Consider the following 14,025-nt stretch of genomic DNA (forward strand, 5'->3'; position numbering starts at 1 on the left):
AAGCGGGAGCTCTGTGACCTGAAAGGCTCCAGCAGAGCTGCCCTGGTTTCGTTTCATTGGCTGGCCGCCTCGTCACTCAGGCAAACAGTCCTCAGGAGCCCGCCCACAAGCAAAACCAGGGCTCCGCCGCGTCGAGGCCCGAGCAGACGCACTGCCTACTTTCCCTTCACCCAAACCCTCCTTTTCAGGCCTAAAACCCTCAAAACCGCCCCCTCCCATTTTAGCTCTTAAAACCCAAGAGCTGTCCGTCACGTCTTTCCCGGCCCGCTATTGGTCGAAACGACGATTGGTGGACAGCGGCTTCATATTCCCGCCCACCGCCGCTGCCACCTTCTTTCCTTCCTTTCTTTCTCTCGCGCGCCCTCGGCTGTCAGTCGCGTTCTCTTTCCCCCTTTCCCTTCCCTGAGCGGTGATTGGCTAGCCTTGGGCGAAACCCGGGTCCCGATTGGAGGAAACTGAAAAGGTAGGCGGGACCCCGTCGCGGAGTGGCCAGTCAAGGGACAGGGTGGGGGGAGGGGGCGGAGTCAGCCGGCCAGTCAGTCAGTCAGAGAGAGCTTTGGGTTGTGAGGCGTTTAATTGGGGTGGTGGCGGGAGGGAGGGAGAAGGAGGAGAGGGGCCTGTTAACGGCTGCTCCTCCTTGACAGCATCACCTCCGGCGGCGTCTCTTCCTCCTCCTCCTCCCCTCCATGGCCACTGCGGCTCCCGGCGTGGCCCCCTCCGCCGCGCTGCATGTGCTGCTGCTGACAGAAGGGGAGGCGGCGGCCGTCGAGGCCGGGCCCGGAGGCTTGGGACCCCCGCCTCCCTGAGCTGAAATGGCCGCCCAGGTAAGAGGCCCCTCCAGGAACACCTCCCCCGCCTTTTTGTGGCCCTTTTGTGGCGCTGGGCCTGGCTCCTTCTCCCTGGAAGCGTCCATAGACACCCCCACCGTTCCCTCCCTGCAGGGGAAGCCTTCCTCCTGCTCCGGAGTCCTGGGAAGCTTTCTCCTTCCCTCCCCCACCCCGCCCGAAGTCTCAGGACGGGGAGGCAGCCAAGTTCAGGGTCTGGCGCTTCCTTCCCATCCTTGCAGCCTGCGGGGCAGGGCCTGGGTCCACCCTGCTGTGCCTTGGGCTGTGGCGGTGGGCCTTTCGCAAGTCGTTCCTGGCGCGTTGCTTCAGATGAGGGTTGGGTTTTGTTTGTTTGCCGTGGCCGGCCCTTGGGGCTGAGAGAGTGTGGCTTAGAATCATACAGTCGTAGAGTTGGAAGAGACCTCAGGGGCCATCCAGCCCAACCCCATTCTGCCATGCAGGAACTCTCCCTGACAGATGGCTATCCAGACCTCCAAGGAAGGAGACTCCACCGCTCTCCATTGAGGAAGTGTGTTCCACTGTCGAACAGCCCTCACTGTCAGGAAGTTCTTCCTAATGTTGAGCTGGAATCTCTTTTCCTGCAACAAGCTTGCTCCCTCCTCAACGTAACATCCCTTCAAATACAGCATGCCCGCGTCATACGCGGGCGCGGCGCTCAAGCCACGGGGCGGAAGGAGTGGCGCGTTCCATTCAGTTGAATGGGCGCATGCGCTCATTGTGCCCTGCGCGCCGCCGTGCATGAGCCCCATTGTTTATAATGGGGCTTGAGCATAGGCAGAATTCGCCTTACGCGGTGGGATTCGGAACGGATCCCCGCATAAGGCAAGGGCCCACTGTATTTAAACAGGGCTATCATATCACCTCTTAACCTTCTCTTCTCCAGGTTAAACATCCCTAGCTCCCTGAGTCATTCCTCATAGGGCATGGTTTCCAGACCCTTCACCATTTTTGTCGCCCTCCTTTGGACACGCTCCTTTTTGAATTGTGGTACCCAGAACTGGACACAATATTCCAGGTGGGGCCTGACCAAAGCAGAATATAGTGGCACTATTACTTCCCTTGATCTAGACACTATACTTTTATTGATGCAGCCTAAAATTGCATTGGCCTTTTTAGCTGCCGCATCACACTGTTGACTCATGTTCAATTTGTGGTCTACTTGGACTCCTAGATCCCTTTCACATATAGTCTCCTTAAACCAGGTGTAGCCCATCCTATATCTGTGCATTTCATTTTTCCACCCTACCTTTCATTTCTCTGTGTTGAATTTCATTTTCTTAGCTTTGGCCCAGCTTTCTAGTCTATTCAGATCATTTTGAATTTTGATCCTGTCCTCAGGGGTATTAGCTACTCCTCCTAATTTGGTGTCATCTGCAAATTTGATTTGACTTGGCCAAGGTCACCCCCGGTGGGATCAAGCCGGGATTTGAAGCCTGGTCTCCAGAGCCATAGTCCAACACTCAAACTGCTAAACACTGGGTTTAGTGAAGCTAAGAGAATTCCGCATATACTCAACTATAAGTCGGCCTCATGTATAAGTCGAGGGCAGGTTTGGGGCCTAAAATATTGGATTTTGATATGACCTGTGCATAAGTTGGGGGTAAAACCTAGGGGCATGTAACGAAGGATGAAGCCAAGGAAAACGATGCCAAAGAACTTACAGAATTCCAGCAGGCATAACCATTTGAGCTCATACTAAAGACTGGATGGATGAGATGGTGGTTCCAGGGCAGATTACCTTGCCTTTCACCTCTTGCCTTTCTTTCTCCAGGGGGATGGTTCCTTTGTGATGTATAATGGGCCCAAACAGACAGACCAAAATAAAGCTGCTTCAGGTCACTTTGGAGGTATGCTGTTTAAATGATGCGTGCGTCCTAAGAAGCCAGAAGCCATGCCAAAACCTTGCTCCAGTCTTAAGGATTGAAGCACAGCTTTGGCACAGCATCTGGCCTTTTCAGATGCATATGTCATTTAAACAGCATACCTCTAAAGTGACCCGAAGCAGCTTTATTTTGGCCTGTCTGTTCAGTCCCAATGTTAAAGCCCAGTACTTTGACCTGTGGATAAGTGGGGTCGGATTTTTAAGGTCAATTATTTGACTAAAATTTCTAGACTTATACATGAAATTGGCCCAAGCTGCCTAATTGCCTCCCTCGGTAGGGCTGCCTACTTCTATGGAAGGGGTAATTAATAAGGCTGCTTTCCCCTCCCTCCCTTCCTTCCTTCCTTCCTTCCTTCCTACCTGCCAGTCTCCCCCAGTTTATTATGAAGGAAGAGGCTTCCTTCCCAAACTGTGAAGGTGTGTCACACAATCTGTGCTAATCCCCTGAAGTAATGGCTTCTCCTTTCTCGCTCCCTGCCAACTATGGAGTGGTTTGTGATTTCTTGCCCCAAGGCAGGTCACCAGTTATCATTTATTACATAATTCGAGAGTTGAGGGGGTTGTGCAACCCTTTTCATTTATTTCCTCCTCCAACCTGTGTGTGTCATTAAGTGTGCAGATTTTTGAATCCAGGCACTAAGGCTGAAAATAGGAACTTGATGGAGGGCTTCCAGTATGTGTTCAGCTGACCTGAGGTTTCAACCCTAGGCTCCCTCCAGAAGATAAGGTGAGAGTAGCTAGGCAAATAATGATGGTTACTTATGATGGCAGCATGTTGTGTGCAGTATTGGAGGCAATATAACACCCTATGAGCCAGTGTGGTGTAGTGCTTTGAACACAGGCCTGTGACCCTGGAGACCAGGATCCAAATCCTCACTTGTCCATGGAAACTTACTGGGTGACCTTCAGCAAGACACATTCTCTCAACCTCAAAGAAAGGCGAAAGCAAACCCCCTCTGAACCAATCTAGCCAAGGAAGCTCCAGGATAGGTTCATTTTAGGGTCACTTTAAACTGGAAAGGACTTGAAGGCACACTGCAACAACACTATGCAAATTGCTGGGGAAGAGAAGCAGGAGGATGTTGTTGTGTCCCATTGTCTTCTCCCCATAGTCAACTGCTTGACCACTGTGTGAACAGAATGTTGGATTGGGTAGGCCTTTGCTCTAATTCCTCCAGAGATTGTTCTTAAATTCCTATGCCCATTACCAACATCAGTTAGATGACAGACTTCCTTTTCTTTGGTAACTACTTCCTGACCCATCAGTGTTGTCATTTATTAGGAGAAGTAGTATACTTTGAGGCTAGAGATGCTCTTGGTCTAAAAGATTCATCTGTGTATAGCTTCTCTGTGATCATATTTTCATCTTTATCATTCTCTTCCATCAGAGAAAAGATGACGTGGCCATTGTCTTAATGTGAAATGCAAATTTGCAGACTTCAAACAAATTGAAGGACTGTGTTTGTTTTAGATGTTACCAGCTTTGTATGGGTTAAAGAAAATGTAATTAGTTTACCAGCTAGAATAACTCAGTTCTTCTGAAAAGAATCTTGACTCCTTTTGGTTCCAGACAATTTCACCTTCACTATTTCTATCATTCGGTCTCCTCATTGTCTCCTCTCCTCTCATTGAAATATGTTTTTTAGGTTGTTCAGTGATATTTCCATGGTCCAGTTCTAAGGCGGCAATTGAGCAGCCTTCCCCATGTTGTTGGACTGCAACTCCCAACATCTCTCACTTTTGGTTATGTTGACTAAGGCTGTTGGTAGTTGCAGTCCAACAACATCTGGAGAGCCTGATAATTCCTACTCCTAGTTTGACTGAATGTGCTCAGAAGATAGGTTGTCATTGTTTTGTTGCTTACAATGGAATGATCTTTATTATGTTCACTTCTGATGGATTTCAGTAATTAGGAAAGGCACTTACTGGTATTTTTCTTGATACAGTTTTTATACAGTGCAGCACCATTCAGCTATCTGTTCCTCACTGAAAGATTGCTGCATATATTTGGCTTTAGTATTAATGAATGTAAAATTAATTTGTCTAAAATAAGCAGCATTGTGAAGTTTATCTCCTTTAATTGTGTTTTGAATTGGGAAAAGAGAAGAGCTTTAAATAACCAAGTATTCATATTAACTGCCTAGAAGGCAGACAGCAGAGATTATCTATCTATCTATCTATCTATCTATCTATCTATCTATCTATCTATCTATCTATCTATCTATCATCTATCCATCCATATTTGTATTATACTTAAAGGAAAGCACAGCTGTTCTACACGCTTGCACACCATTAAATACCAGTGGAAGCTTTCTAATGTTATTAGGCAGTTGTTTTTAGCCCTAGTTGGAGTCCAGTGTTACAGCCTAAACAATGGGGGAACTGTTTCCAAACAGTATCTGCAAAAGAAGGAAGAAGTAATGTATGCATGGGTGCCAACTGTTGTTGAATGCCCTGAAAAATGTGTGGGGAGGGCATGCACAAAAATCTCAATTGACTATCATAGTTATTAAGTAGCTCTTGACTATAGCTCTTAAAAATGCATGTTACTGAAAATATTGTGGTACAAATGTAGTGTTGAAAACACTGTTCGACTTGGTAACACTGACTCATGAATGGTTTGTTTCTGGCTTCTCTCCTGATGTATAAGGCCATAGCCTAATAAACAGAAATTATAAAAGCTGTATCTGAGCTAGTGTTTAACATTTGGTGGCAAACAGTCATTTCTAGCTTCTATAGTTGAGAGTGAATGATTGCTTGGAATCTCAGCCTTCAGGTGCCCATAAGACTTAATATTTAACATCTTTGCTCTTGATGTCAGCAATGTGAAGTCATGTCACAACTTCACTGAAAATGGAAAGTGATTTCTTCTCTGAACTGTGGTAAACCTGGGATATGGAATCATTTTAGAAACTTAAGAGCTTTTTCAGCTATCGTTTTGACATTCACTGAGTGTTCGATTCTGTGGCGAACCAAGGCAGCTAACCACTTAACAAACTGGAATGTGTTGACAGTATCAAACTTTTATTATCACCATTTTGAGTCCTGTTAGCACTCCCAGTCCCCAGTATATTATATTAGCATGGCCAAGGTGTCAGATTTGCAGTCTGATTTAGGGTACATTTCACTGATACTAATACTTAATCTGTAGAACAAATAGAGTTGCCTGCTTGAAAGGTTGTTCTGTGCGTGTTAGTGCTTTTAGATATTGCCCATTAGAAATGAAATATGCAATTAGAATCATAGAGTTGGAAGAGACCACAAGGGCCATCCAGTCCAACCGCTGCCATGCAGGAATTCTCAATCAAACCCATCCAGCTTCTGTTTAAAGACTTCCAAGCAGGGAGAGTCCACCATTCCCCGAGGAAGTGTGTTCCACTATCAAACAGCACTTATTGGAGTTTTTCATTAAGAGTTTTTCATTGCTGTTATTCATTTTTGTTCAAATACTGGTTTGTTTACCATATCTTATTGTCTGTACTGTGGCTTAAGTGGTCTGTCATATATTACAACACATTAATCTACAGCACTAGTTGAATAGGTGAAGGAACTGGTCTTATCTATTTTAATCTCCTGCCATTAAAAAAAAACCAAATTATAAAGAAAACTACTTTACTTAAATTCTATAAATTATCCACTTTAATTTTGTAATTCTTATATGGTTGGGCAAGTGGTCTAAAAGTCATTACAGAACTATTTGCACCTAAAGGCACTGCTACCTATTGCTAGTGTTTATGCTGAAAACTCGTTATGCAGTAACACATACAAATTATTTTCAAGGGCATTGCAGGGTTAGTCTATTACAGTGAAAATACTGTTTAAAGATGTGATTTTACGCAGTGGTACACTCTAAAAACGAATGCAGATGCAAGATCAGTCTTCTTCAAGAGCAGAATTCTCTCATATTAGCTCATGAATAAATTATTCATGTTTGTCCCTGCTGAAAACCTGGCTGTAACAGAGTGAAATTATACACAAATTAAAATCCTCCCCTTTGCAATCCAGTAGATTGATAGTCTTTTTGTTGCTCCTTCTTGCCCAGATCTTGTACTACTACTATGCAGGACTTGATCTTAAGGGACAGGTAAACTACATTTTAAAAAGAATAGGGCGGCAGTATTGGGTATGACGCGTCATGAGGCAAGTCACACACTCTCAGCCTGAGAGGGATGGCAATGGCAAACCCTTTCTGAAGTAACTTGCCAAGGAAACCCCATGATAGGTTCGCTATAAGTTGGAAATGGCTTCAAAACTCACAGCAACAACAAAATCATATATTACATCAGTTTGCAATTGTTTTCAATGTTTAGGTAACTACTTGTTGACCTTTTTGGTAGAATGACTGAACTGTTAAAAGTTCAGTGTTTTGCATAACTTGTTTTTTCTTGAAAACATAGCCAGGGGTAGCCATGTTGGCCATATAGCAAACTACAATAACATCCAAAATCCACAAAACAGTACTGCCTTTATTGGGCCACCCAAAATGTATAAAATATATGTCGCAAGCTTCTGCATCAGGCAGAGGTGTTAAAAATAAAACAGGAGCAAAAATGACAATATTAGTCTCAGGCCTGCATTTTGTCAAGATGGTGGTGGTGGTTACTGTGCTTTTTCTTGGATAGCTTTTGAAATATTGATCTTGCTAGCTATGAGGGATAGCTTCCTCCTCCTCTAACTACAAATTGTATCTCTGCTGTGTTTTAGAAGATAGCAAACCCTCAGTAGTTTCTCCTGGTTGGTCAACAGAGTGTTCATTCCAGCATCTCCTCCCTGTCCTCTGTATACTGTGGCTGCCCAGAAGTATGCATATGTTTGAGACCGTGAAAAAAAGGAAAAGAGTGAAACCCGAAAATGGATACTCTTGCCTTGTATTCTCTTTTTAGTTTTTCCTGCTCCAGTGAAATATGTTCAGGCACTACTGTAGCATTAGTAATAGGTCTACAGAACTTAACAAACTCAAATGCTTACAAGCCCACCTGCAGATGCATACATACATAATTTTTCTCTTTCTTGGTAGAAATGGAAGGAAATAACTTGTGTAAGTCATCCTGTATGGTTGGCTGCAACTGATTGCCTACCTTAGGAGAAGAGTAGACTAGTGTCTAGTTATAGGCCTGCTCTACTGTGAACCAGTGCCATTAACATGTATTTAACCCTGCATCCAAAATGTTTGAGGTAAAGTTCTGGAGAGGTAGCTATGTAAGTCTGTTGTAGTATCAATGACACATAATCTGGTGGCATCTCAAAAATGAATTCTTATTGTTCCACAAGTATTTGAGCCTAGAGCCCACAAAACAAGAAGTAGTTTTTATATAGTGGTTAATAAAAAGTATCCTTACTGCCCTGAAATCTGCATAGGCTTTCTTATCATACACTAACAGTTGAAGAGCATCTACCTGTAGCTAAATGTGCATATAGTCTTGCAGTAACGTGTCACTGTAAACCTATCTTTTTAAAGACTTATTTCATATATCAAAGTGAGAAAATTGAGACAAAAAGTGTTGGCTTATATTCAAAATTGTGCATATAAACGTGCATTTAGTATTTTTATTTGGAGGCTAGCTGCAGTATCTGAGCCACACTGGTTGATGTGATAAATGACAGCTGCTGTCTCCTCCTGAAGCCATGTTCTTTCTCCAGTATGAGTGTTTTGAAGTAGTCTTGAACCAACTCTTGATGGCAAGGCTGCTTGCTTGTGCACTCTTCCATTTAAAACGGGGGTCGGAAAATGTTCTATTGCTCTTGAATGTCAAAATGCAATCTCTAGTGGGTGTGGAGGGTATTTCCACTATGTCTGGAGCCCTCCTGGACCTTCCAGGAGTCAAAAACATTTTTAACAAAACTTTTTTTTTGCCTCAAAATGCCATTTTGGCCCAGGGAGGCACCAGAATATGTCCCCAAGTCCCCTAGAGGGTGTTTGGGGGCAAAAAGTATTGATTTTTGTGGGGGATTTAGGCAGGAGGAAGTGAAGTGAGGAGGATGCAGCCCTCCAAATTCTCCCAAGGGGCTAATGCAGACTCCTAATATTTGAAAGTATGTGACAGCGAAGATGGAGTAAGTTTGTTTTCTTCTGCTCTAGGGAATAGGATCCGGAGCAGTGAATTCAAGCTACAGGAAAAGAGATTCCACCTCAATGTTAGGAAGAACTTCCTAACAGCAAGAGCTGTTCAACAGTGGAACACTCTCCCTTGCAGAATGGTGGTGTTTCCTCCTTTGGAGGTTTTTAAAAAGACAATCTGTTGAGGGTGCTTTGATTGTGTATTTCTACATGGCAGGGGGTTGGACTGGATGGCCCTTGAGGTCTCTTCCAAGTCTATGATTCTATTCCACTATTGCCCACCTTTAATCTAAAATGTAGAGATGCTGTCTGGCTTTATAATTTATTAAATTATTGAATTTATACCCCTTCCTTTCTCCTAGGATGGGATCCAAGGTGGTTTGCTGATCCTAAGTGGCTTGCTTACTTTCATATTGATTGCAGCCTACCTTTATTAGTGGTAACATAGTCTGTTGGTTTTAGCTGTAAGTAGAAATGAGAAATCTGTGTTTTCAAGCTGAAGGTATCTTAAGTACTTCCTATTGGTGAGAAGCTGGAAAAGGCAATAACTTCATTTGGGTTCCATAGCTAATAGTTTTACTTGAAGCAACTGTTTGCTCACAGCATCTGGCAAACTATGTATCAATGATTCCCAAACTTTGGTCCTCTAGATTTTTTGGACTTCAGCTCGCAGAATTCCTGACTATTAACCAAGCTGTCAGGGGCTTCTGGGAGCTGAAACCCAAAAGAACAAAGGACCAAAGTTTGGGAATCACTGCAGTACATAAAGACTTTCTAATTTAGTACAGTGGAACCTCGCCATACGCGGGGGATCCGTTCCGGATACCGCCGCATATGGCGATTTCCGCCTATGCTCGAGCCCCATTGTAAGCAGTGCGGAGGTGCGCGGGGCGCAACGGGCGCGCGCGCCCATTCAACTGAATGGGACGCGCCGCCCCGCACGCGCCCAGCAGCTTGAGCACGTACGCTCAAAGCCGCTTATAAAAAGTCCGCGTATGCGGAGGCCCCACTGTAGTCACTAGGTTTCTAAGCTGATAGGTGCATAATCTTAAACAGTGCCATTATAGTTTTACATATTAGCAGATATGGTTTTCATAGTTATGTTAGAATTCAAATTCTAACCAGACAAGGATGCCCACTTTCCCCATTATTATTTATATTTTTACTAACAGATATAAGAGAAGAAAAAGAGATTAGGGGAATAAAAATTAAAGGCTGTGAATTTATAACCAATGCATTTGCTGACGATATTGTAATCTCTTTAAGTAACCCTTCTGATGATGTTAATTTGCTTTTGGAAAAATTTGCACAGTTTAGTAAAATGACAGGTTTAAAAATAAATATGGACAATTCACTTTCTAGTTCAATACCCAGTAATATTTTATACACCCTTGTCACCATATGTTTCTGTCCCTTAAGCATTGTTTTGTCCAAAACATTTACTTCTGTTTCAACACCAGTGTCATTTTTATCTTTGTTATACCTTCCTTTTAATTTGTAGTAAAAAAGCCAGTTTATTTCAATTCCTTCTTTTTTTAGTTGTTCTTTTGTTTTAATTCCTTGTCCTTTTCCTATTTTAATGAGAATATCAGAATACCTAATCCATTTCTTTTTTTGGGGTTCCTCTGACCTGTAAAATGCTTCCTGGACCGAAGTCCATCTCGGTATTCCAGTATACCAAAACTTTTTATATTTTTCCCAGATCTTAATTAAAGTTCTCCTTATTATGTGTTTGTTCCATTCTTTAAGGTCTTTCCTTTCATAACATAGGTAAGCATGCCAACCATTTTCTAATTTAATTCCTTCTAACACCAACAGTTCTTCATCATTTAAGTTTATCCATTCTTTTATCCATGTTAGGGCACATGCGCTGTAATACAATTGTAGGTTAGGTAGCCCTAACCCACCTCTCTCCCTTTGATCTTGCAAATAAGTTATTTTAATTCTAGATTTCTTTCCTTGCCAGATAAAATCTTGAATATCCTTATGCCACAATTTGAATATTTTGCTAGATGTTATGACTGGAATGGTCTGAAAAAGAAAATTCATCTTCGGGAGCACATACATTTTTATTAATGCTATCCTTCCTAGTAGTGATATTTGTAACCTTTTCCACTTTTTTAGATTATTTCTCACTTTTTCCCATGTTGTAGTATAATTATTTTCTATTAGGTCAGAATTTTTACTTGTAATAGTAATACCTAAATATTTAGCTTTTTTTACAATTTTTAGATCCGTTTCCCCCTCTAATTCTTTTTCTTCTGTTTTGGAAACATTTTTTTGTCAAAATGCAACTCTTCTGTTTATTGATTTTAAATCCTGCCATCTCACATGCTTTTTCCAGAGTTGCCTCAATTCTCAAAATACAATTAGTGGGATTATCTACAAATAATACAATGTCATCTGCAAAAGCTCTTAATGAACTGATAGTTTTTAATCTGTACTCCTTTAATTTGATCATCTTCTCTAATTTTTTTAAATATAACTTCCATCATCATTATAAATAGGAGTGGGGACAAAGGGCAACCTTGCCTTGTCCCTTTATCTATTTTACAGCTTGCCGATCTCTCACCGTTGATTACTATTTGTGCATATTGATTTTTATAAATTATATTGACCCATTTTGCAAATTTGTCTCCAATTTCACTCTGTTTCAACACCTCTTTCAAAAAAAACCAGTTGGCATTATCAAATGCCTTCTCTAAGTCAAGCAATATAATACCCAATTTTTTCTCCTTATACAATTCGTGATATTCAATTATATTCATTAGAATTCTGGTATTGTTTTTAATCTGCCGATCTGGAAGAAATCCTGCTTGATCTTCGTGTATCCACTGTGATAAGGTTTGCTTCAATCTATCGGCCAATATTGAAACAAAAATTTTATAATCCAGGTTTAAAAGGGAAATTGGTCTGTAGTTGTCAATCACTTCACTATCTCTGTTTTCTTTTGGTATTAGAGAAATCAATGCATTGCACCAAGTTTGCGGGTATCTTCCCATTTCTATTTCTTTTATGGTATGATATAAAGGTGTTATTATTTCTTCTGCAAAAGTTTTATAATATTTAGCTGTCAGCCCATCTGGTCCTGGAGCTTTGTTTTCTTTTAATTTCTTAATTGCCACCCTTACTTCATCCTTTGTAATTGGAGCATTCATTATCTCTCTCTGTTCTGCCGTGAATTTGTTTATTTTCCCGCTTTTTATAAATTCTTTTATTTCTTTTTCTTTAATTTCAGTTAATTCTTCTGCTTTATAAAGGTTTTTATAATAATTTGTAACTATTCTTCTAATTTGCTTAGGGTGAATATGTTCTTTACCTTTCTCTTTCAGTTTAATTATAGTTTTGTTTTCTCTTTGTTTTTTAATTTTATATGCCAGTCATTTACCTGATTTATTGGCATGTTTGAAGTAATGTTGTTTTGTATATTTCACCCTTTCAGCTACTTGTTGTGTAATTTTTTGATTTAATTGATTTGCATTTGCTGACGATATTGTAATCTCTTTAAGTAAACCTTCTGATGATGTTAATTTGCTTTTGGAAAAATTTGCACAGTTTAGTAAAATGACAGGTTTAAAAATAAATATGGACAAGACAGTCATTTTGACTAAAAACCTAGACGATAAAGAAAAGGCGTTACTTGAACAATAAACAAGCCTCAAAATTGTAAAAAAGGTCAGATATCTGGGTATTGAAGTCACTAATAAAAATTCAGAATTATTTCAAAACAACTATAAGAAGGTGTGGACAAAAATCAAGCTACAGTTGAAGAAATGGAAAAATCTAAACCTATCAATGCTTGGGAGAATATCTACATTCAAGATGATGACCCTACCTAAAATCTTATTTTTATTTCCACACCTACCAATATTAACAAATAATAAACCCTTTAAGGACTGGAATAGAGACTTGGCGGACTTCATCTGGAATGGGAAAAAAACCAGAATTAAACTTAGATACCTTCAGGATGCTCAGAAAAGAGGTGGATTGTCACTTCCAAACCTGAAAATATACTACGAAGTGACATGTCTAACCTTATTTAAAGAGTGGGTTCAGCTAAAAGAGAAAGTCTTATTGAGGGTAGATCTAAAATTTGGTCTTCATGCTTTATGTATGGGTAGGGTTGCCATAATTGAGGACCTCCAAACCGGGACAAATGTAGGACAAGTTTTGAAAATGTAGGACTTTTTTTAAAAAAAAAAATTCCTGGCTAGGAAATTTAAAAAAAGGTCCTACATTTTTAAAACTTCTCCTCCTCCTACCGGACTGGGAGGAAGCCTCGGCCGGCTCCCAGGCCGGGAAGGAGGCGGGGGCCGCCCCTCATCGCGACGATCGCCGCGGTGGGAAGCGGCCTCCTCCTCCTGCCTGGCCTTGCGGAGGCCTTGGAGGACCCCGCGGTCGGAGCTCCGACCGCAGAGCCACCTCCAAGGCCTCGCTGGGGCCCGGGAGGGAGTGTCTCCGCGGCTGGAGCTCCAACTGCGGAGAGCCTTCCCAGGCCTCAGCAAGGCCTTGGAGCCGCCGCGGGGGCTGAGGTGGCCGCGGTGGGCGGGGCCGTCCCCGTTTGGGCGCCGGACCGGGACCGGGATGGCACCACCCAAACCGAGGTTGTCCCGCCCCCCGGCGGGATATGGCAACCCTATGTATGGGAAAGAAAAATCTAACAGAGCAGTCAATAACCACTGTATAAAAAAGCCCCTCCTACAAGTTTGGAATAAATATAAAAGGTATATAAGTGAAGGTATACCTATTTGGACATCACCACATGAAGCCTTGTATAAAAGTGACCCATGGTTAAATGAGGTTAACATACAAAAACTTGTTGAAACAGGAGGGGATGCAAACTAGTTTAAAAACCTTAGAACAGATTAGGGAAGATGGCCTACAATGTAGTTGGTTCCTTTACTGGCAGCTAAAACAAAGATATTATATGGACAATAGAAATATTGGGATAGACACAAATGAATCCAAACTGAGTTCCTTATTAAGTAAGAGTATTGGGCCTTTGTTATCTAAGTTGTATAAAATCATGTTAAAATATGAAATGGAAAAAGATGTGGTTAAAGATAACATGGTACAATGGTCTAGAAATATTGGATGTTCTATCGACTTTGAACAGTGGGAAACCACCTGGAATAATAGGCTGAGATATACCGCTAGCCAAGCAATAAGGGAGAATTACTATGAAGTATTTTTTAGATGGTACATCACTCCAGAAAAATTACATAAAATCTCTAAAAAGA

General features: G+C 41.8%; 1 protein-coding gene across 3 annotated transcripts in view; it reads left to right on the forward strand.

The window, feature by feature from the left end:
- Window positions 1-599: 599 nt before the first annotated feature.
- The window catches only part of LOC149321999 (EVI5-like protein), a 70,677-nt gene continuing 57,251 nt past the window's right edge, over window positions 600-14,025 (forward strand). For all 3 annotated transcript variants that reach the window (XR_016281916.1, XM_089532732.1, XM_089532744.1), the window contains exon 1: window positions 600-824. The gene's annotated coding sequence lies outside the window, so the exon portion shown is untranslated. The remainder of the gene's footprint in view (window positions 825-14,025) is intronic.

The sequence above is a fragment of the Sceloporus occidentalis genome, unplaced genomic scaffold, assembly GCF_023333645.1.
Source record: "Sceloporus occidentalis isolate IW3139 unplaced genomic scaffold, rSceOcc1.0.p SCAF_1, whole genome shotgun sequence".
Classification (NCBI taxonomy): Eukaryota; Metazoa; Chordata; class Lepidosauria; order Squamata; family Phrynosomatidae; genus Sceloporus; species Sceloporus occidentalis.